Source organism: Cupressus sempervirens, chromosome 6, assembly GCF_028749045.1.
Source record: "Cupressus sempervirens isolate cs-2001-9-10 chromosome 6, ASM2874904v1, whole genome shotgun sequence".
Taxonomy (NCBI): domain Eukaryota; kingdom Viridiplantae; phylum Streptophyta; class Pinopsida; order Cupressales; family Cupressaceae; genus Cupressus; species Cupressus sempervirens.
Window position 1 is genome coordinate 592,690,062 of NC_143123.1, and position 22,184 is coordinate 592,712,245.

The window sequence follows — 22,184 nt, forward strand, 5'->3', positions numbered from 1 at the left end:
CCATGGTTTTCAAGTCTATCTAGAAAGCTTGGGAGCTTGTGAGGGGTTTCATCTATAATTCCAACTTTGCCAGTAATAACTCTATTCATGGTGAGCGTTCTATATGGTGGAATCTGCATCATAATGGTAAGCCTCTTGCCATGACTCAAGGTTGTTCTGCGAAATTTTGGAACAACCTTAGCATCCAGAGCTTTATTGACATTTTGGAGAATGATAACCTTGTTAGTTGGCAGGATATTAGAATCAAGTTTGATCTTCCTATCTCCCATAAACGTACATATAATATGGTTGCCAATGCCTGCCGCACTCTTATTCTTCCCTGCAGGTGTGATGTGGACTCTCATAGATTTCTGAATTTCCGTTGGGATGATGGATCTCTCCTACATAAAATTAAAGCTAAAGATATATATAAGGTTCTCAATAAAGACAAGTCTGTTATTTCTCACCTTAATACCACTTGGTATATGAACTTGAACTCTCTCGAATGGCAAAAAATTCTTGACAGATTTTGGAAATCACATATTCTCCCGAAAATCTTACATTTTAAATGGTAGCTCCTTCTCGATAGACTTCCTGTTAAAAATTATGTTGGTGATGTTGAACTTTGTACTATTTGCAGGGTTCTTGAAAATTTAAGGCATATATTCTTTACTTGTCGATTTGCTATGATTATATGGAAGTTTTTTGGAATTTCTATAGCTGATCGTGTTCCTGTTTTACATACCATTCTTGGCAACTTATTTGGTCTTAAAAAGGATGCTAATTTTTTCTGGAAAATTCTATCCTCTCACATTCTTTGGTTTATTTGGAAATGTAGAAATGAGGACAAATTTCAAGATATTGGTAGATCCCTTACTTTGTTTCATTTGAAACTCATCTGTTTTAAGATTGTCTCGCAGATTTGTTGCATTATGAAGCTCGAGATGAACAAGCTAAAAAGATTCCTCCATGATGGGCTCGCTACGATATTCATTTATGAGATGAAGCATGGGATGGAATTGGCCAGCATTCTTGATAACCAGACTGCTTTTGGAAAAGCTCTTAAGGAGCTGCTCAAGGAAATACATGAGAACAAAGGTCCCTTTTCTGATGAACATGACTTCTTTGCTCAAACTCTCGAGCGGGCAAAAGTCGTGTGGATGGAAGGAGAGCTGGGATGGACAACTTGGTTCGATGATCATGATGATGTTTTGGAATAGCTTTTCTATCTACTCTTTTTGTTATCTCGCTAGAACTGCTACTTAATGTGTTAGTTGGCTATTTCTAACTGATTGTTGGACTTTGATCTAGGTGGTTGAGGCTTGCCTCCTCCCCTCTTTTGATACTGTACCTCTTTTTTTGTTCTCTCGATTATTTAATTTAAAAAAAAAAAATTGTTTTACATTTACATCTTTTAAATTAAAAAATTATTGACGTACCCCTTGCACCTCTTTCTAGAACAAGTGCTAGTTACAAATAAAATCAAGATAAGTACTAAGCCACTTTGTGACACTTGTTTTGACTAACACCCCCTAAAGCTAATAGCCCCATGGTCACTATATTTTGCAAAGCGTCGAATTAAAATTCAAAGAGAATAAATGAAAAAAAAACAGAGAAAAATTAATTTGTAGCGCCATATATGATTTTGTGCTATTTTTTCGCTTCCCAGACGATACAAATTTGCAGATTTGTCAATCCATTACCGTTCGGGGGCAACAACTATCTGAGCAAGAAGCAGAGAGTTGCTGCAGGATAATGGTTGATGAATCCGCTTAGAATGGACTGGCTTTTATCCAGAAGCCACCTGTGCTCGAACAACTGCTCTGGCTAATTCTGTTGTGCGCCTTGGAGTGGGCTATGTGAGCTCTGTTTCAGTAGACCTGGCATTTATTCTGCAGGCGCAGGCGGCGGCGGAGGAGGAGCTTCCTGAGAAGCTTCCCGGCACTGTTCGGATTCAGCAGATCGAAATGTCCAGTGCAGACCACAATTGTGGTGGTGATAACTGTGGGGGACATCGACGGGGGGTTAAAAATAGTGAGTGGCGGAAGCGGTGGCGGTGCTTGAAGAGTCATGGTTCTAGGGTTGAGGAGGAGGCATAAGCGACTTCGACAACAGCAGTTGATCTTTAATTTTTTTAATAATCCCGGGGAAATCCGCCGCCGTTTATCGCAGAGCAGCAGCAGCAGCAACCCTAGTGATCTGGCGTAAATTGTTCAAATGGCCTGTTACCAGAGGGAAAATATATCTCAATTATCCCGGTGTGTTCACTGGGTTGTAACTTGTAGAGCGCCATTTCGTTCAGATGATTTCGCTTTCTTCATTGGTGTCAATTTAGATTTATGCTTTCTTCCAATGAGTTTAATTTTGTGGCAACACAAATTTAATCTTGATTTTCTTGGAACGGTTTTGTTACAGACCTCAATCTTCAGCAATTCGGATTAGTTCGAAAATTCACATGTTTTTCTTCGCATCTTTCAATTCCACAAATTTAATCTTGATTTTTGTGAATGAATTCGTTACAGACTGGAATCTTTAGCAGCTCAGATTACTTCTAAAATTGATATATTTTTTTGTATCTTTCACTTCATGACTTAAGGATTGTTATACATAATTTTCAGAACTAAACCTCTATCGGCGCATTATTGCGACCTGTAGTTTTACAAATTGGAAGGATGGATAGTAAGGTTCATACCTTTTTCGAGATTGGAAGTGATGGAGCCCAATTTTTGAGCCTTCATTTGTGCACATTTTCACTATGTGCTAGTACATATATTTCATCTAGTCTGCAATCTAGCACAAGTTCAATTATACATTTAAAACAAAAGGCTGATGCTGACATAGTTATGGACCTTGTGGATTTTATGACATATATATCCTTTAGTGGTATCTTGACAAACAAAAACTCCATGAGGACATGCCGATTTTATAATAAAGATAAAGACTTTGATCTTTTTGATGTAGCCTGTCCATCGTGTGTTCACCCTGGAAATGTAACAATTTTTAAAAATGACCGTGTTGTTGCTGATCAAATGAATTTGGCCCTTGAACTGGAGATGTCCATGACTGAAATTTTCAGAGAGGATTGGTTGATTAGTATAATGGAATTAGCAAAGGAAATTTATAAACTATCCATCTATATTAAACTAGCCATTGCATCAGCACTATAGAGTTGCTTAATGCTTAATATCACATATATATGAAGAGTTCTCCTCCCAGCAGGTTGTGCGACTCATTCAAAAATCTAGAAGTTGTTCTACTTGATGGATAAGTTCACCAAATTAATACTAAGTGCCAATGGTGTGCTGCTTCCGAATAACCTGGGATTATTATTGAGAGAGATAAAACTTTAGATTGATAGCATACTTGCTACTTGTGAACTACACACACAGGAAGGCGGCACATTCATAAAATCGATCTATCAGGGAGGAACGCAATACCCAAACTTGAAAGCATCCTCAATGAGACCTAGGCTATGAAAGGAATGTTGGAGTATGTAAAGTTTCTGCTAAATCCTTATCTCTTAATCAGACTTTTAATCCAGTCTTATATGCTGAGAATGATCTTCTAAGTAGCATGAATATTGATGAAATTAGTGCTTAGTATAATGCAGATACAATACTGAATATTTAACCTTTTATTGTGATAGAGAATCTCAGATATAAATTGCAGGATATAAAATGCTTATAGGAGCAGACTGCTGTAACTGTGTGTCGTATAATCTACATTTACAACCTACTTATATATATCCTTTCTAAAGGGTATGTCCCTCAAGCGACATAACCCTTCCTAACTTGGCACCTATATATATATATATCATTAAATGCCAACATTAGAGATATATTACTATTAAGAGGAAGTACGGTCTGTACTGTCAGACCTGTAGGTTTATCTTGGTTAATATTCTTAACACTCTCTCTTAACCTGATAATCCTATAGAGAGATATCATATCTAGCAACACCAATACATATGAAAAAGCAAGAATTAATACTCTATATTTGTCTGTATCATTTTAGTATGTGGTATCATAGAACACATGATACAAAGTCATATTACTAAACCTGTGATATGACAAATCACTGCCATTGGTGATATTATACAGGATAAATCTGAAGTGTAATCTCTTCATTTATCCAAGTTATGATTTCATAGAAACTGGTATTTCCATATCACAACATGATCCTGAGTTTTAAGATCTACCAGAATACAAGATAAACCCGGAGAATACTAAGATTTTTCCTTCATCCAATTTGTGACACATGAACATAGCAATGCCAACATCACAATATGATCTTGAACTCATCTAGATCTTATAGTAGAACTCTGCTGTTTAGCACATTATCTAAGAGATCATTACCTCTCATAATGTTTTATACAAGTGTTCATTATTTTAAGAGATCGTCACCTCTTAAAATAAAGAATACAAATGGTGGGGCCCATAACAATCAATAGCCTAACAAAATAAAATTATTTTATTAATAATCAAGAGAGTACAAATGGATTACAACTCAACCATACCAAGGCTCCTCCTGAAGTGTTCTATCTTCACTCTAGATAGAGGTTTGGTGAGTACGTCTGCTTTCTGATCTGCAGTGCAAATGTATTCCAATTTTACAGAATTCTTGTCTACCATATCTCTTACATAATGTTAAGGAATTTCAATATGCTTGGACTTGTCATGGAAAACTGGATTCATTGAGAGCTTGATGGAATTCTGATTATCACAATGAATACTCGTGGGATTCATAGCTTGTCCAAATAATCCCACAAGTAATTTCCTTAGCCATATTGCTTCTCGGGAGGCCATCGCTGCTGCAATGTATTCGGCTTCTGTGGAATTCTATGCTACTGAAGACTGCTTTCTACATATCCAAGATATCATTGCTCACCCCAAACTGAAACAACATCCTAAAGTACTTTTCCTTCCTTTAACACTTCCACCCCAACCTGAATCAGTGAATCCATGCAAGTCTAAAGCAACTTTCTCATATTTGAGTCCGAGATTAAGAGTGCCTTGCAAGTATCTCATAATTTGTTTAACTGTGACTAGGTGAATCTCCTTCAGTTCACACATAAACTGACTTAAGGCATTAACTGCATAGCAAATATCTGATCTTTTATTTACTAAGTACATAAGAGGCCCAATCATCTGTCTGTAGAGAGTACAATCTATGGATGGTGATTCTACAGTTGCTTCCTTAAGTTTATGTAGATTAGTTTCCATTGCAGAAGACATAGGTTTGCAATTCCACATTCCAAATTTCTTTAAAATATCTGATGTATACTTCTCTTGATTTAGTATGATACTGTCAGAATTCTGCCATACTTCCAGTCCTAAGAAGTAATGGAGTCTCGGATCTTTCATCTCAAATTCTCTAGTTAGATCTTTCTTGCACTAATCTATGAGATGATCATCACCTGTTATTTGTAGTCAACATACAGTATCAGAATTACCATATCATCTTTATCTCTTTTATAATATAAATTTGGATCAGCTTCATTCTTGGAGAATCCTAAGCTAGTGAGACACTTATCAACTCTTTCATACCAGGCCCAGGGAGCCTGTTTAAGCCCATATAGAGCTTTCTTGAGTCTGCAAACAAAAGCGTTAGGATCATGAGTTTCAAATCCTTCAGGTTGCTCCAGATATACTTTTTTTGAAATCTTTTTATTTAGGAATGCTGTTTTCACATCCATTTGGTGTACCTTCCATCCCTTTGATGCGACAATTGCTAAGACTGCTCTTATGGAGGTATATCTGGCAATAGGAGCAAAGGTTTCTTCATAATGAGTTCCTTCTTTCTGAGAAAATCCTCTGGCTACAAATCTGACTTTATACTTCTCAATACTACCGTTAGCAGCATGCTTTATTTTAAATATTCATTTGGAAGAAACAACAGATTTTCCTTTAGGTCTTGGAACAACTTCTCAAACATCGTTTTTCATGATAGATTGGTACTCTTCTGTCATACCTTCTTTCCAAGCTATATGTTTAATAGCATCAGAGGGATTGGTTGGCTCTGTTTTGGATAAATCACTTATGTTAGTTGTATAACCAGAGAATCTTTTAAGTCTTTTGCTTTCTCTGACTGTTTTGGAAGGTGCAGCAAAGTCTTGAGCTGCTTCAATTGTTTTAATGGCCCAAAGTGGTCTTTTCTTTGAATTTTCGTCAAGGTTCATATTTTGAATTTCATCTTCGATTTCTTCTAAGTCCTCCCTCTGGGACCTAGATTCACTATTTCTTTCAGAACTAGATAAAGGAGAAGGTTCATCAGAACTTATGGCTCTTTTGAACACAAGATCTTTTTCAAAGATTACATCTCTACTAAGTTCAATAGTTTTTTGTCCAGGTATGAAAATCCTATATGCTTTAGAAGTTTCACTATACCTTACAAAAATATTTTTCCTCCCAGAGGGTTCTAACTAGGTTCTCTTTTCTTTTGGAACATGGATATATACAGGACATCCAAAAATTCTAAGATGACTTATATTGGGTTTTACTTTAGTAGATACTTCTTCAGGTGTTTTATCTTTAAGATAGGAGTGAGGATTTTTGTTTTAAATATATACAGCAGTACAAGAGGCTTCTGCCCAAAGATAATATTCTAGATTTTGGTAATTTTTATAGCCCTAGCAGCTTCTATAATTGTTCTATTCTTTCTTTTTGCTACCCTATTTTGCTATGGGTTATAAGGAACAATGTACTCCCTCTTAATCCCTGATTCTTTACAAAACCTTTTAAACATGTCTGAGGTATATTCTCCTCTGTTATCAGTTCTAAGGGCTTTAATTTTATGTCCTGAAATTTTTTTAGTTAATGCTTTGAATTCTTTAAATCTTTGTAGGATTTCTTTTGATTCCTTGCATTTTAAAAAGTAAATCCATGTTTTCCTAGAGAAGTCATTCATGAACAAGATATAATACTAGAATCCTCCAAGAGAAAGAACATACATAGGTCCACATAAATCTGAATTAATTAATTCTAGTACATTATTTGTTTTCTTAGTACTATCATGAAAGGTACTTCTGGTGCTTTTACCTAGAGCACACCCTTTGCAAATACTAGGGTGGTCTTTATTTAAGTTGGGTAATCCAGTAACCATCTTTTCCATAGTTGATAAAAGTTTTAAAATTTAGATGCTCCAATCTTCTGTGCCATATTTCATTTGAATCTTCAGCTTTGTGAACTAGGGCTTGAATGGATCGACTAAATTTTGTATTCAATTCATACAAATATCCCTATCTTTGACCAATTAATTTTGCTTTTTTGATAGAAGAGTTCTTAGCCCAAGTTAATAAGTTGCCATCCACGAATGTAACATTGTGTCCATCATCTTCAAGTGCTATAATTGAGATTAGGTTTCTTTTAATCCATGGTACATAGAGTACACCTTTAAGAAGAAGAGTATTTCCTAATTTTAGTTTCAAAGTACAATTTCCAATTCCTTCAACGGAGTGTGTTGAGTTATCACCAATGGTAACTTCACCGTTAACCTTCTCTGATAAAGAATCTAGAGTTTCTTTGTATCCCGTTATATGTCTATAAGATCCACTATCAATTACCCATGCTTTATTTGAAATTTCATTTGATAGAGAGGAATACAAAACATGGTTCTCAGGATCATAAGTATCTTCTTCTCTAATGACATTTGTACAATTTGCCCGTTTGGAATTATTAGGACAATTAGGTCTAGTGTCCAAATTTTTCACATTTGAAACACTTTATTTTAGATAGATCTTTCTTGAGCTTTCCATTCTTTTGATTTCCCTTTTTCTTCTTGAAATGCTTCTTCTTGCCTTTATAGGAGTTTGTATTAAGAACATGAAGTTCTTCATCTTCTACTTTTGGTTTCCCTCATTTCTTTAGTTTTCTGGATTCCTCTTGAGGACAGTCATTCTTGAGTTTGTTGAAGTCCGGGAGCTGATCTCTGGCACTTATTTCTTGTGTGAATGTCTCTCATGAATCTGGCAATCCATCTATAGCCATAAGTGTTAATTCTGTGTCACTAATGATGGTTCCTATGCTTGATAGTTCATCTCTAATGTCGGTAACTCTTAAGAAGTAAGAACTTATCGATTCTCCTTTCTTTATCTGAATGTGATTCAGTTGCCTTTTTAGTGCAAGAACCCTAGTTGCATTGTTTGCTTCATAGGCATTTTGTAATGCATTCATCATATCAAAGGCGGTTTGATGTTTTGTAAGCATAGGTACAATATCATTTTTAACTCCATCCAAGATGATTTGAATAGCTTTTCTATTTCCACTGCTCTAGATAGATTTGTGAGTTTCAACTGGGGGTTGTTTGGATGCTCCATCAATGAATTGTTTTACATTGTTCTCTTCAAGAATCATCATAATTTTGAACTTCCAGGCTTCAAAGTGCTCTTTCCCATCAAACCTGTTCTCGGGTCTGATTGTGTAAGCCATGGAAGATAGAAGATTGTTGCTTGATGTGTACAAAGTCTGATTACTGAAATTTAGCAGAGCCTAGGTTCAATTACCAGAGCTCTGATACTGTGTAAAGTTTCTGCTAAATCCTTCTCTTAATCAGACTTTTAATCCAATCTTATATGTTGAGAATGATCTTCTAAGTAGTATGAATATTGATGAAATTAGTGCTTATTATAATGCAGATACAATACTGAATATTTAACCTTTTATTGTGATAGAGAATCTCAAATATAAATTGCAGGATATAAAATGCTTATAGTAGTAGATTGTTGTAACTGTGTGTCCTATAATCTACATTTACAACCTACTTATATATCATTTCTAAAGGGTATGTCCCTCAAGGGACATAACCCTTCCTAACTTGGCACCTATAGGAGACATATATATATATATATATATCATTAAATGCCAACATTAGAGATATATTACTATTAAGATGGTCTGTATTGTCAGACTTGTAGGTTTATCTTGGTTAATATTCTTAATAGAGTAGGTTCGAAATGGAAACAATAGATGAAATGATGATTCGTAGTTACAAAGGCCTGGATATATTCCGTGAAGAAGGATAACATGCTAAGAACCGAACCGTATTGCATCCATGTATCAACCATAGAGGAACCCACGCGGATTTAGATTATGAAGTTTGTAGATGTAACATCCAATTTTCTTGGGTCTTAATTAACATATAACATACTCAAGAATACAATTATTACTTCATTTCATAGGAAGACAGTTATATCATTCATGTTCAAGTGAATAAGATTTATCGTTAAAAAAAATCAGTTAGACAAAATTTCTTAACTATAAACTTGAAATACCTTCAAATGAAATCACGATAGAAATTGAAACCACATACCTCAGAAAACTGGGATTAAAATCAATTAGGGATGCCTCTGCAACCACTCGGGTTAGTCCGCAAATACCTCTATAACAATACCGCAAAAACGACTTCTATCCAATATTGTTAAACCAAAATCAAATGACGATTATCATTAAATACCATTATATAAAGTTAGGGCATCGCATACCACCGTATCAATTAGGGCATTGTTTACTTTTGGTTTATTTAGGGCTTCTGATATCGCTAATTCACTTAGGGTTTCCGCAACCACAGATTCAATTAGGGCTTCCGATACCATTGGTTAAAATAGGGCTTCCAATACCATTGGTTCAAATAGGGCTTCCAATACCATTGGATTCAAATTAGGGCTTCTGATACCGCTGTATCATGTAGGGTTCCAGCTGTCACTCAATCAATTAGGGCTTCTTATTTCCTTTCCTCCCGATTACTTAATTGTGACAGTAACTCAAAATTAGAAAATATACTTATAGTCGTTATTCATATAAATGAAAGTAAAATGACGGTAACAATGAAATAATTCAATTTAATCTTACCTCCTCATAAATAAAAGTGATAATACCTATTTCCTATAAACAATTGAATGCATGGCTTATCTCTGTCTAACACATGTCCGATAACTTTGAGAGAGATGAAACATTGTCAGGGGCTTAACCACCCAACCTCGGACCACAACTTTATTCCCACACAATCTCTAACGAGAATGGCCCTCCCTACTCGGAATAGACAGGGGATATCTTGCCATTCACTGGCTTCCTAGTAATAAACTCACCATACGACTTGGCAGCGGGAGGTCACAATAACAGGAATAAGCATGAGCTATTAATTAATTTCATATTAAATGATAATTATTGAAATGTCATAACTGATACGGATTCAATTATTATGGATTTCCTCTTTTTCACCTCATCACCTTTTTTCTTGGCTACACAGCCCAGTGAATCTCATAAATTTGGAATTCGTTGAGTAGATGGCTCTATCAATTATTCAAGAAGATTTCACACAACCATCATTCAAGTTCTATGAATATGTTCTTTAAAAATCTCAAAATTGATGACATTCTTGACAACATTCTTCATGAGTGGAACATGTATGAGCTAATGCATTAATTATTTTATTGTTTATTTGAATTCTGATGTCATTCTGGTATTGAAGATATCTTTACACCTCCTCACCAAGTTCGGGCCAACAAGCCGGTGATTCCTTGGTGCCTTCAGATTAACTTCACTTAGATTCTTTACACCTTCTTCACCTATTTTTTGGCATTTGCCTGGTGAATTCCTTGGTGTTTTGGGTTCATTATCTCAATCTCAGTTATTATGTTTATAATAGGATGTATTTGATTATACTTGAGAAGATATCATCCATAAAAGAAAAATCAGATTATTACACATTCGGTCAATAAAGGAAGATGTCTGATTTTTAACACATACTATAGCAATGATAATAAAAGAAGAGCAGTCGGCAGATTAGAAACAAGACAAGCTTCAACGATTAATTCAGGAGGCTTACATACTTCAACTCGTAATCATAATGAAAAACGACATCCTGATATTAAAGTGCAATGATCATATATACTAGTCGGGTTTTACTTCCTCATAATAATCTACTAGCGCAGGAATGCAGTCATAAAATGAAGGAAAATATAAAACAATTTAAGAAGTTAGATCTTCTTACTTGACTCTCTCATATCCAATTTCTTGGGATGAGCCCACACTAGTATCAGCCTGTCTAACTTGGTTCAGTGACTGTGGAAGCAATACCAATTTGATTCAAGGCGAAACTACTATCAAAGCCGTATTCAATCTCTAACAAAAACAATTAACAATGGATTTGGAACGCCAAAAGGTAGGCAAAACGATGAAGTGTACAAGAAAGAAAGAATGCCCCCAGCAAGGGATGAATGCCGAGTATGTTTAAAGGTTCAATTAATAAGCTTAAGCCCGACCTTACGGCTACCTTCAGTTATAAAGAAAGCTATTCGAATTCTCAAGATGACCATTCAAATAGATTAAAAATTAAAAGATAAATAAAAAGGTTGGAGAAGATTGTAAAACAATTCGAATTGCCAAAAATATTAATCGATTAGCTATGCCAAGTGTTATCATTTAAGAGCAAAGAATATTAAATTGAAAAGAATAAAGTTGGAAGGTTGTAATTCGAAAATTATAATAATTCAAATATTATTATAATTCGAATATTATTAAAATCTTCTATGTACTTATAAACATCACTTTATTAAATTATTTAATTTCAATGATGCCAAATCATTTAATATTATATGCACGTCTATAAATAATTATTAAAATAATATGATGAAAGATAAATTTAAATCCTTTGAGATATGTTTTATATTTTAACGCAATTATTTTAATTAAATTATTTATTTAGATAACTCATGCAGTTCCACATATGTATCTTGCTTCAAATCGCTAAGTCCTCTACCTGTCTGCCTAGTGATGGAGATGCCCTGCCTAATTCTTTTTTGACAATGCTTCCACCCCTTCGACATGCTCCCTACAAGGAATTTCTTTGTAACTATATTATAAATTATTTAATCATAAATAATCATAATAGTTAACCTTTCATCTTAATTCCATGAATTCGCGATTAACGATCAACTAACATGTCATCTTTACTTGAAATCATAATGACCAACAATCTTACCATTTTGCTAGATTATATCAAATTAAACTGCCAACTGACTTTATGTGAACTTCAATGGCTATATTTCAAGCTAGGTCAAAAATTTGGATGTAACATACCATTCCCCTTGTGGTCCATCGTCCTCGATGAACTTGAAATTGCAACGAACATTATAAAGGAGTATTTTCAAAAATTGGGATGTAATGATCAAATATGGCCATAACATGACCTTTTGTGGGAGAAGAGGGAGACGGGAACCAAGAATTCATGTTGTATTTTGTATCTGATAATATTTTATATTTTGCGCAGGTATGAAGATTTACTCAAGTAAAAGAGCCGGCAACAATCATCATTGTGGAAGGAACGTGAGCAGCTGTGCATACGAAGTTTTGTTTGGAACAGTGGAGATATTTATGTGTTGCACGGGAAACATTTCAGGTGCATTGCACGGCTCAGAGTATTATAACCAAACTTGTCAATGTTATACCCTTAGCAAATTATTGAATGCAACAAATAGATTATCAAATGTTGATATGAAGTATTATTGAATTAGTAAAGCTGATTACTTATTTATTGTGAAAGGAGGCGATGTTTAGAAAAAGCAACCAACACCCTTCTAAATTTTATAAGTACGAGATGTAAAAGACACAATAGACAATTCATATATTTCGGCAAATTTTTACATAACCCCAAGATATACATGCCCATTTGATGTATTATATTTTTTCATTGGCAAATAAATGAACTTTTGAACCAAGCTCATGGATTATGGATTATTGAATAAATTCTTATGTGATTCTGGAGTCAGATTGTATTGAATAGATCATCTGTAAGGAGTGTCTCCACTGCAATTTCATTTCTAGCATGATCAATAAGAAACATTTATTTTATTTCGCATGAAGCTTTAGAGTTAAAATATTATATAGTTTCATCCTTTATAATTATTATTTTAATTTTATAAATAATTTATATGATAGAGAAGTGGACAGAATCAATTATAGCATTTTAAAATTGAATGTCATAGATATTGAGAAATATTTTATTGTTTCCGAATCTATGTCTAGTTTGTCTCCGAACCACAGGAGTTAAAGTACATTCCAGATTGTTTTAATATTTGTGTCCATATATTTGATCTATCGCATCCTGATTATTAAATTGTTTATAATTAACGGTTGTAAAATTTTATAAAGTTGTATGTTTTAAACTTATAATATTGACTCTATTGCCTTTCGGCACTGGTCTTTATATTTTCCATAATTTGTAGTCCATATGCTGGCAATCGCTTCATATCTTTCCTTTGAAGAATTAATATATTCATTTGTTGCATTAATCTATACTTGTTCTTATTTTAAAAACATTCATAAAATTATTTACTTTTATTCTTAATTTGTAATTTGCAATCTTAAAGCTTTCTATAATTCTTACCATTTTGAAAGCTTTCATTGTATTCGTGTTCTAACCAATCTGCTTTAAGCATCTTAGATTTAAGGTTGTTGTCCTGGATTAGGTACACCTGCCTTGGTTTTGTAGAGCCAGAAGTGTGAGGGATTTGGGTCGCATCGATCAATCCCATCAAGTTGGCCATTATTGGTTGGATATCCTAACATCGAGCGGGCAAGGATCGTAGGATTCCAATCTATGGTTTTGGGAACCAACAAATTGATGACTCTACTGGGGAGAGTTGCTTGCAATAGGCGTTGTGAAGTTACCTAGAGTTTCAGATTTCATAAGACCAAAATCAGAAGGTAGTTCTATCAGTTTGCTTGGAAGTGTACTCTGCTGGAAGTGAGAACCCGAAAGATCAATACATTCCTCGAAAGAGGTGATGATTCTATTCAATAAAATTTCAGTTGGTAGCTCTGTTGAGGGAGAAGACTCAAAAGGAAATGATTTCATTACCTAACATGGACAATATGTACTATGATCAAGAAGTAGATCTATGTTACACCATGGAGGAGGAATACATAAACCCCCTGGATGCGTTTTTCAATTTGGAAAGATATGAAGGCAAGACATTGACACATTTGTTTATAAGGATGGTGGATTTTTTTTGGAAAGTACCTTCAAACATCATGCCTTCACGCAAGAAATTGATAAGAAAGTTTTGTGAGTTGGGAATCTCACCAAAAGATCCTGATTTGATGCTTCTCTTCCAAGTGTTGGATGAAAGTCCGAGTTATATATCTCCTTTGGATGCATATTTGAATTTAGAAAAGCAAGAAGATGAATCTGCAACACAATTCTTTATAAGGATGTTTAATGTCTATCAAGAATTACCTTCAAAATACAGACCTCCATCATTTGATCTTCTCTACAGGATGCGGGAACTAGGCCTCTTATATGATCATCAATTTCTTAACTTTCTCAAACTTATGGATAATGAACTAGTTGTAGAGGAAAATGAATGCGAGATTGAAGTAGCATACAAGTCTAATGATATTTCAGAATTCAATGAAAAAATTTGTGGACAGTTTGAGGAGGAATCCGATTATGATGATACTTATATGCCTTCAAATGATAGTGAATGTGAAAATGAGGAAGAGGATTCTCTAAGCATGGAAGAAATTTCAGCCTTGTTAGATCTGGAATATCAGAAACATATTGAAAGAAATGGTACAATTTTTTTCTCAAATCATCATGGTGAGCAAGGTGATGGATTAGTGCATTCTAAAGGGGTACTGGATGAAGGAGATGATAATTCACAGGAATAATATATTGAGGATGAAGTAGAACATCATATGGTGTATGAACAAGAGGAAATTTCAGAAGATAATGTTGATGAAGACATTAGTCTTGTTGATGACACATTTGCTGATCCGGATGAAAGCTCTCATGATAGTATGGCTGAATTCTCTATATTCTTGAACCCATTGTTGGAAAAAAAAGTAATAGAAGATAGGTCTGAATTTTGTATGTTCTTGAATCCTTTATTTGAGGAAGATCTTCCATGCAACCAAATCCATCAGCATTATAATGAAGATAGCAGGCTTGATGACAGTTTTGAAGTGGATAAAACTCATGATATGCAAGTAGAAGATGAAATATGTATAGTTTCATCTTATGATCAGCAAGTACAAACACACGAGAGCGATTTTGAAAATTTTCCAACTGTCATGAATGATCAGATTTTTGATAATAGAGGAGTAATAGTTTATGAATGTGTGCAGTCTTCAAGTCTCTTTGTTGCGAGGAACAACATCTAGCATGTGGAGATCAAGCAAGTTGTGTAGAAAAAACTAATCCGAATGCTTGTATGACTGATCAAGAGTGTGACTTAAGGGATTTTTTATATGGTGCGCAACACAGCATACCTGAAGATTTATCAAACGCTAAACAAGAGTTAGATGCCAAGGATTGCATTCACGAAGCAGGGATGGTAAGTATTTCCCATCAGGATGATATATTTGATACAGGTATGAAATATATGCAGCGTACCGATGTAAGTATCCTTGAAGACTCTATGGTAACATTTGTTAATAATATGCTTAAAAAATTGCTTTCAAATTTTCATCATCCTTCTTTTGAGGATTTTTCTTTTATGTATATTGATCGAATCAATAAAGCAAGAGATCAGATTTTTGGATTAAACGATGATGAAATTTATTTCCTCTCAAATGATCCTATTGGTAAGGCAAATGTAAATTCTAATCTTGAACAAGAGATGCATATATCATGTGATGATTGTTTTTTATTTTCTAACAGATCAGATTTTATTAAGGAACAACATGGTGCATCTAATTCAGCAAGGTTCAAAGTGTTACATGATCAGAATTGGGTGTTTGATAGAGGGAAGAGTCAGAGTTCAATTTTGGGGAGCCTGGGGCCACCCAATTTCACCGTACACCATGTTAAGCATGGACGCTTGGTCTGCTCCTCCAGAGATGACTGAGATCTCGCTATGCTCATAGGGAGCATATGTCCCCAACAAGAGCCACTGATGGAGCCCAATTTTTGAGCCTCCATTTGTGCAGATTTTCACTATGGGCTAGTACATATATTTCATCTAGTTTGCAATCTATTACAAGTTCAATTATACATTTAAAACAAAAGGCTGATGCTGACATAGTTATGGACCTTGTGGATTTTATAACATATATATCCTTTAGTGGTATCTTGACAAACAAAAACTCCGTGAGGACATGCCGATTTTATAATAAAGATAAAGACTTTGATCTTTTTGATGTAGCCTGTCCATCGTGTGTGCACCCTGGAAATGTAACAATTTTAAAAAAGGACTGTGTTGTTGCTGATCAAATGCATTTGGCCCTTGAACTGGAGATGTCCATGACTGAAATTTTTAGAGAGGATTGCTTGATTGGTATAATGGAATTAGCAAAGGAAATTTATAAACTATCCATCTATATTAAACTAGCCACTGCATTAGCACTATACAGAGTTGCTTAATGCTTAATATCATATATATCTGAAGAGTTCTCCTCCCAGCAGGTTGGGCAACTCATACAAAAATCCTGAAGTTGTCCTACTTGATGGATACGTTCACCAAATTAATACCAAGTGCCAATGGTGTACTGCTTCCAAACAAACTTGGCATTATTATTGAGAGAGATAAAAGTTTAGATTGATAGCATGCTTGATACTTGTGAACTACACACACAGGAAGGCGACACATTCATAAAGTCGATATATCAGGGAGGAATGCAATACTCGAACTTGAAAGCATCCTCAATGAGACCCAAGCTACGGAAGGAATGTTGGAGTAGGCTTGAAATGGAAAAAATAGATGAAATGATGATTCATAGGCACAAAGGCCTGGATATATTCCGTGAAGAAGGATGACATGCTAAGAATTGAACCATATTACCTCCATGTATCAACCGTAGAGGAATCCACGCGGATTCAAATTATGAAGTTTGAAGAGATAGTAATGATTGAATATGGCCATAATGTGACCTTCTGTGAGATAAGAGGGAGTCAGGAACCAAGAATTCATGTTTTATTTTGTATCTGATAATATTTTATATTTTGTGCAAGTATGAAGATTTACTCAAGTAAAAGAGACGGCAACGATCATCATTGTGGAAGGAATGTGAGCAGCTGTGCATACGAAGTTTTGTTTGGAGCAGTGGAGATATTCATTCGTTGCATAGGAAACATTTCAGGCGCATTGCAAGGCTCATGAGATTTTAACCAAACTTGCCAATGTTATACTCATAGCAAATTATTGAATGCAACAAATAGATTATCAAATTTTGATATGAAGTATTATTGAATTAGTAAAGCCGATTAGTTATTTATTGTGAAAGGAGGCGATGTTTGGAAAAAGCAACCAACACCCTTCTAAGAGATGTAAAAGACACAATAGACAATTCATATATTCCGGCAAATTTTTACATACCCCCGAGATATACATGCCCATTTGATGTATTATATTTTTTCATTGGCAAATAAATGAACTTTTGAACCAAGCTCGTGGATTATGGATTATTGAATAAATTCTTATGTGATTTTGGAGTTAGACTGTGTTGGATAGATCATCCGTAAGGAGTGTCTCCACTGCAATTTCATTTCCAGCATGATCAGTAAGAAACATTTATTTTATTTCGCATGAAGCTTTAGAGTTAAAATATTATATAGTTTCATCTTTTATAATTATTATTTTAATTTTATAAATAATTTGTATGATAGATAAGTGGACAGAATCAATTATAGCATTTTAAAATTGAACGTCATAGATATTGAGAAATATTTTATTGTTTCCGAATCTATGTCTAGTTTGTCTCCGAACCACAAGAGTTAAAGTACATTCCAGACTGTTTTAAAATTGCGTCCATATATTTGATCTGTCGCATCTTGATTATTAAATTGTTTATAATTAACGGGCGTAAATTTTTATTAAGTTGTATGTTTTAAACTTATAATATTGACTCTATCGCCCTTCAGCACTGGTCTTTATATTTTCCATAATTCGTAATCCATATGCTGGTAATTGCTTCATATCTTTCCTTTGACGAATTAATATATTCATTTGTTGCATTAATCTATACTTGTTCTTGTTTTAAAAAAATTCATACAATTATTTACTTTTATTCTTAATTTGTAATTTGCAATCTTAAAGCTTTCTATAATTCTTGCCATTTTGAAAGCTTTCATTGTATTCGTATCTTGGATTTAAGCTTGTTGTCTAGGATTAGGTACACCCGCCTTGGTTTTGTAGAGCCAGAAGTGCAGAGGATTTGGATCGCATTGATCAATTCCATCAAGTTGGCCATTACTGGTTGGATATCCTACCATCGAGCGGGCAGGGCTCGTAGGATTCCAATTTGTGGTTTTGGGAACCAACAGGAAGAATGTTGTAACTATCCATTTTATGCCATTGCTTCTGCTAGTCATCTGCTCCTCTTCTTTCAGTTTATTTTGGAATTTAGCTTGTAACTATTGTTGGGGGCTGCCTAGTGGTCCTTTTAGTGGTTTCCCTATTTAGTTTGCTTTGTCTGGTTTTTGAGGGGGCATGTTCTAGGAGGGAGGGAGCTTTTCGAGGATTTCTGGGCTTCGTAACAGTTGGTGTGGTTACTATTTTGCAAGGGAACCTCATTAAATTGAAAGGTGGAAAATTGCTCTAAAGATTTCTCAGAGACACTGTGCAGTGTTGCATATATTAGATTATACTGTTGATAATCAATTTAGAGTTTGAATGATTCATAGTACCGTTTTTTTTTTCTTATTCCTTTTCAGCTGGATTAGAGTACCTCCTTGTACGAACAAAGTTTGTCTGCATCATGTTGGAGTTGTTGAGAAGGAAAATGCTCAAATAGTGCATGATACATTTCTTTATATTACAGTAAGTGCAATTGATGCCCTTGTTTGCTTAGAAAATTGTCTCATTCAATATGCCTTGGTCCTGTAGTGCTAGATGCCACTTATCAGCCGATTCACAAAGTTGCGGCCAGATGAAGATCAGATGCATCAAATGCTAACATCATTTCTAATGCACCCAAGGGGCTCTAAATGTGGTTTGGTTGGCATGCAGTTAGCTTTTGCTGCTTCCAGATTTCAGTAGGTTTTTTCAAATCTTCTAACAAAGCCCACTTAAACAGAAAAGCTAATTTTCAGCAATAACTAAATTTATAAAAATTCTAGACTCACTTTACAATGTCAAACAATTTGCCATTCGTAAATTCATTCTTGGGATTATATGGAGTCTGGACATTCATTACAACCATTAATTCACCCCTTTCCTCCCTCGGTTCCCCTTCCCCTACTGGAGATTTCCTATCAATGTACATTGCGAGGAATCCACATAGCACTAAAGGTCTGATTAAATAATGTTGGTATTAGCAAGTCTGCCAGTGCGAATTTAGGACTCGCACGAGGAAGCTTACAGGTTAGCAAAACTGAAATTTGATCATTTGGGTGTCAAGATTTTTCATAAACAAAAATAATAAATCTGATCGTTCTATAAGAGATCATTTTTGCTGGATTATGACAACAATAAAGCACTAAAACAATAAAAGGATTCATAGGTTTTTAGAAGAAACAGTTTTTATCATTTAAGATAAAATTTCAAATTTTCTACATTTTGTTTTCTAAGTGGTAGTGGTTTTTGTATTTTCTATATATCTTTGTTGCTTGAAGGCAAAGTAAGTTTGTGAATTGTAACTTGTAAGAGTATTTGTGAATTGCAAATTGCAAGACAAATTGTAATAGCAGCAGCCGTTGATGATTGTGATTCTTTTTCTGATTGATGCCTTGCTCCGGTGGATGTTTCCTTGACAAATTGTTTTCCCACGTAAATTAGCCTTTTATGTGTTATTATGTGAATTCCATTTCATTTTCTTATTACTTCTTTGCAACTAAGTTGTGCTACATTATTTTATAACTCTATGATTATTCGTCTGCTTCCATAATAGGTGGTATCAAAGTGATTTTTTTTGTCGGTCTGTGTCAGGATTTGTGGTTGATTTTGAAGCATCAAATGGGAAAGGTTTCAAATTCAAGGCTCAAGGTGGATAAATCTAATAGAAATAATATCTCTGAGTTGCGGATGCTCAATAATATATGATTTTTCAATATAGCAAGGACTGCACAAGCCATTGGTAGCAAAATTAAAGAGACCTGCAGATATGTCTGATGAGGACTGAGAAGATCTGGATATGAGAGCTCTTAGCACAATTTGGTTGTGTTTGGCGTATTTTTTTTTCAATATTGTCAGAGAGGAAATGGCATGCTTATGGAGTAGAATGGGGAGTCTTTATATGGTGAGATCCTTGATAAACCGAATCTACTTGAAGAGGCAGTTGTATAGTTTGTGAATGAGGGTAGGTACAAAAGTTCCTGAACATTTAAATGTTTTCAATTACCTAGTATGGGTGTAAAAATTGAAGAAGGCAATGCAGTTACTCGGTGGTTTTCATGGCCTGAATCCTGGAATCACTTAGTCGCTTCTACTAGCTTTAGCACAATTGACACCTTTGGATTTGGTTCTATTGGGAGGGATTTGTTGTCTGAAGAGGCGTGGAGGATGTCTAATACAACAACCCATATAAAAAGACATAAAAGATAGGGAAATATATTATTGCAATAAATAAGAGCATCTCGAGAAATATTGTTGGATGTGGAAACAAGATATTAATGAATCTAAGAAGAAAGCGAATTTGGTGTAGACAAGTCTAGGTATGGTTTCATTTCTTGAGATTTCTTGTATCTTGGAAAATCATGAGGATTGTTTATTTGATTCTGGTGCTCCTAATCATATGTGTTCACAAAGAAGTTGGTTTTTTACCTACTGACATATTGATTGCTGTGCTATGCTTATGGGAAATAATGCTTATTGTAAGACTGTTGGGATTGGACACACTAAGATGTTTGATGGTGTTGTAAAAACATTAACACAAGTATGACATGTACTTAAACTAAAAAAGATATTAGTTTCCTTGGGAGTTTTGGATTCTGGCTGCTATAAATTCTTTTGTCAAGGTGGAGAATTGAAAGTGTCCAAGGGCAGTTTAGTGGTCATGAAGGCTACAAAAGTTAGAAACCTTTATAGTTCTAAAAGGAAAGACCAAGATAAATGGAGTATCTAAGGAAGCAGCTGAATCTACTCATCGATGGCATCAATGAGTAAGTCACATGAATGCGAAAGGGTAAAGGTATTATTAGAGAAGTTGAGGTGGAGTTTGTCTTCTCTTGATTTGCAGGATGGGTGATGGATGAGCATTGGTAGGTATCTAATAAATTGTTGTAAAAGTAGATATTGTTGAATTGTGACAACAATAAAATAATAAAAGAAATCATATCTTTTTAGAAATTTTTTTTTATCCTTAAAGAGGAAATTTCTACTTTCTTTTAAGCAATAAAACAACTGTTTTCTATGTTTAGTTCTGGTTATTATCTTGATGACATCATGTATATAATAATATATACTTTGTTGTCTTGAAGGTAAACTAAGGATGTCAGTTGTGTATTGGAAGAGTAACTGTGATTTGCAAATTGCAGCAGATGTTGAGGATTGTAATTGTTTTGTCCGAACGGTAAGACCCCCAATACCTTGCCCTATGGATGCTTCCTTGACAAATCGTCAAGGTCTTACCACATAAATCTAAGTCTTATGTGTTATTTTGTTATTTCATTTGTTGGAAATATGATGAAGGTACAGTCTGATACCATTGACAAAGGGCCACACCACCCTTACCAACTCACAACCAAGAATGCAACAATATGAAGACCAAGAGAAAATAAAATGCTTCTCAAAGAACACTTTTATTGTACTTGAAAATCCAATAGCAATTACATTAACATTTCTTCAAGATCTCTCAAGATCCAATCCAAGCCTAAGCTAGTCCAAATCCACACTCTAGTAGAAACCTCTGAGATCTCAACTTGTGCTCGCAGCCACCAAGCAATCTCCTTGTTTCTAAACCGCAGTCACTAGCTCTTCTCCAACTTTATTCAAGATCCAAGTGTAAACTGCCTCACATTTGGCGCTCTATCCATAGCCTCAGGAAAACTCACTCTTCACTTCCTCCTTCTCTTTCACACCTTCCAACTTTCACACCTTGAAGCTTTTCCTTCCAAAGCTTTACCTTCCACAACTTCTACTTCTCAAGCTTTCACTCTTTGAAGCTTTCACCTTCCAAAGCTTGATTAGAAATGCTCATATGCCTTGCTTAAATAGGTGCTTACCACCCAATGCATGACTTATCCACAACCTTCTAGAATTCCACCTACACAATATCCACAACCTTCTAGAATTACAACTAAGCACCACCATGTGGCCCAATTAGAAAATTACA

At 34.8% G+C, this 22,184-nt stretch overlaps 1 long non-coding RNA gene across 1 annotated transcript; it reads left to right on the top strand.

Annotated features, from left to right (window-relative positions):
- The first annotated feature begins 1,537 nt into the window (after positions 1-1,537).
- On the top strand, positions 1,538-21,199 carry LOC149553642 (uncharacterized). The gene is made up of 3 exons (XR_016353141.1): positions 1,538-2,237; positions 12,244-12,372; positions 19,841-21,199. It is a non-coding gene; the product is annotated as an uncharacterized LOC149553642 (long non-coding RNA).
- The last annotated feature ends 985 nt before the right edge of the window (positions 21,200-22,184 follow it).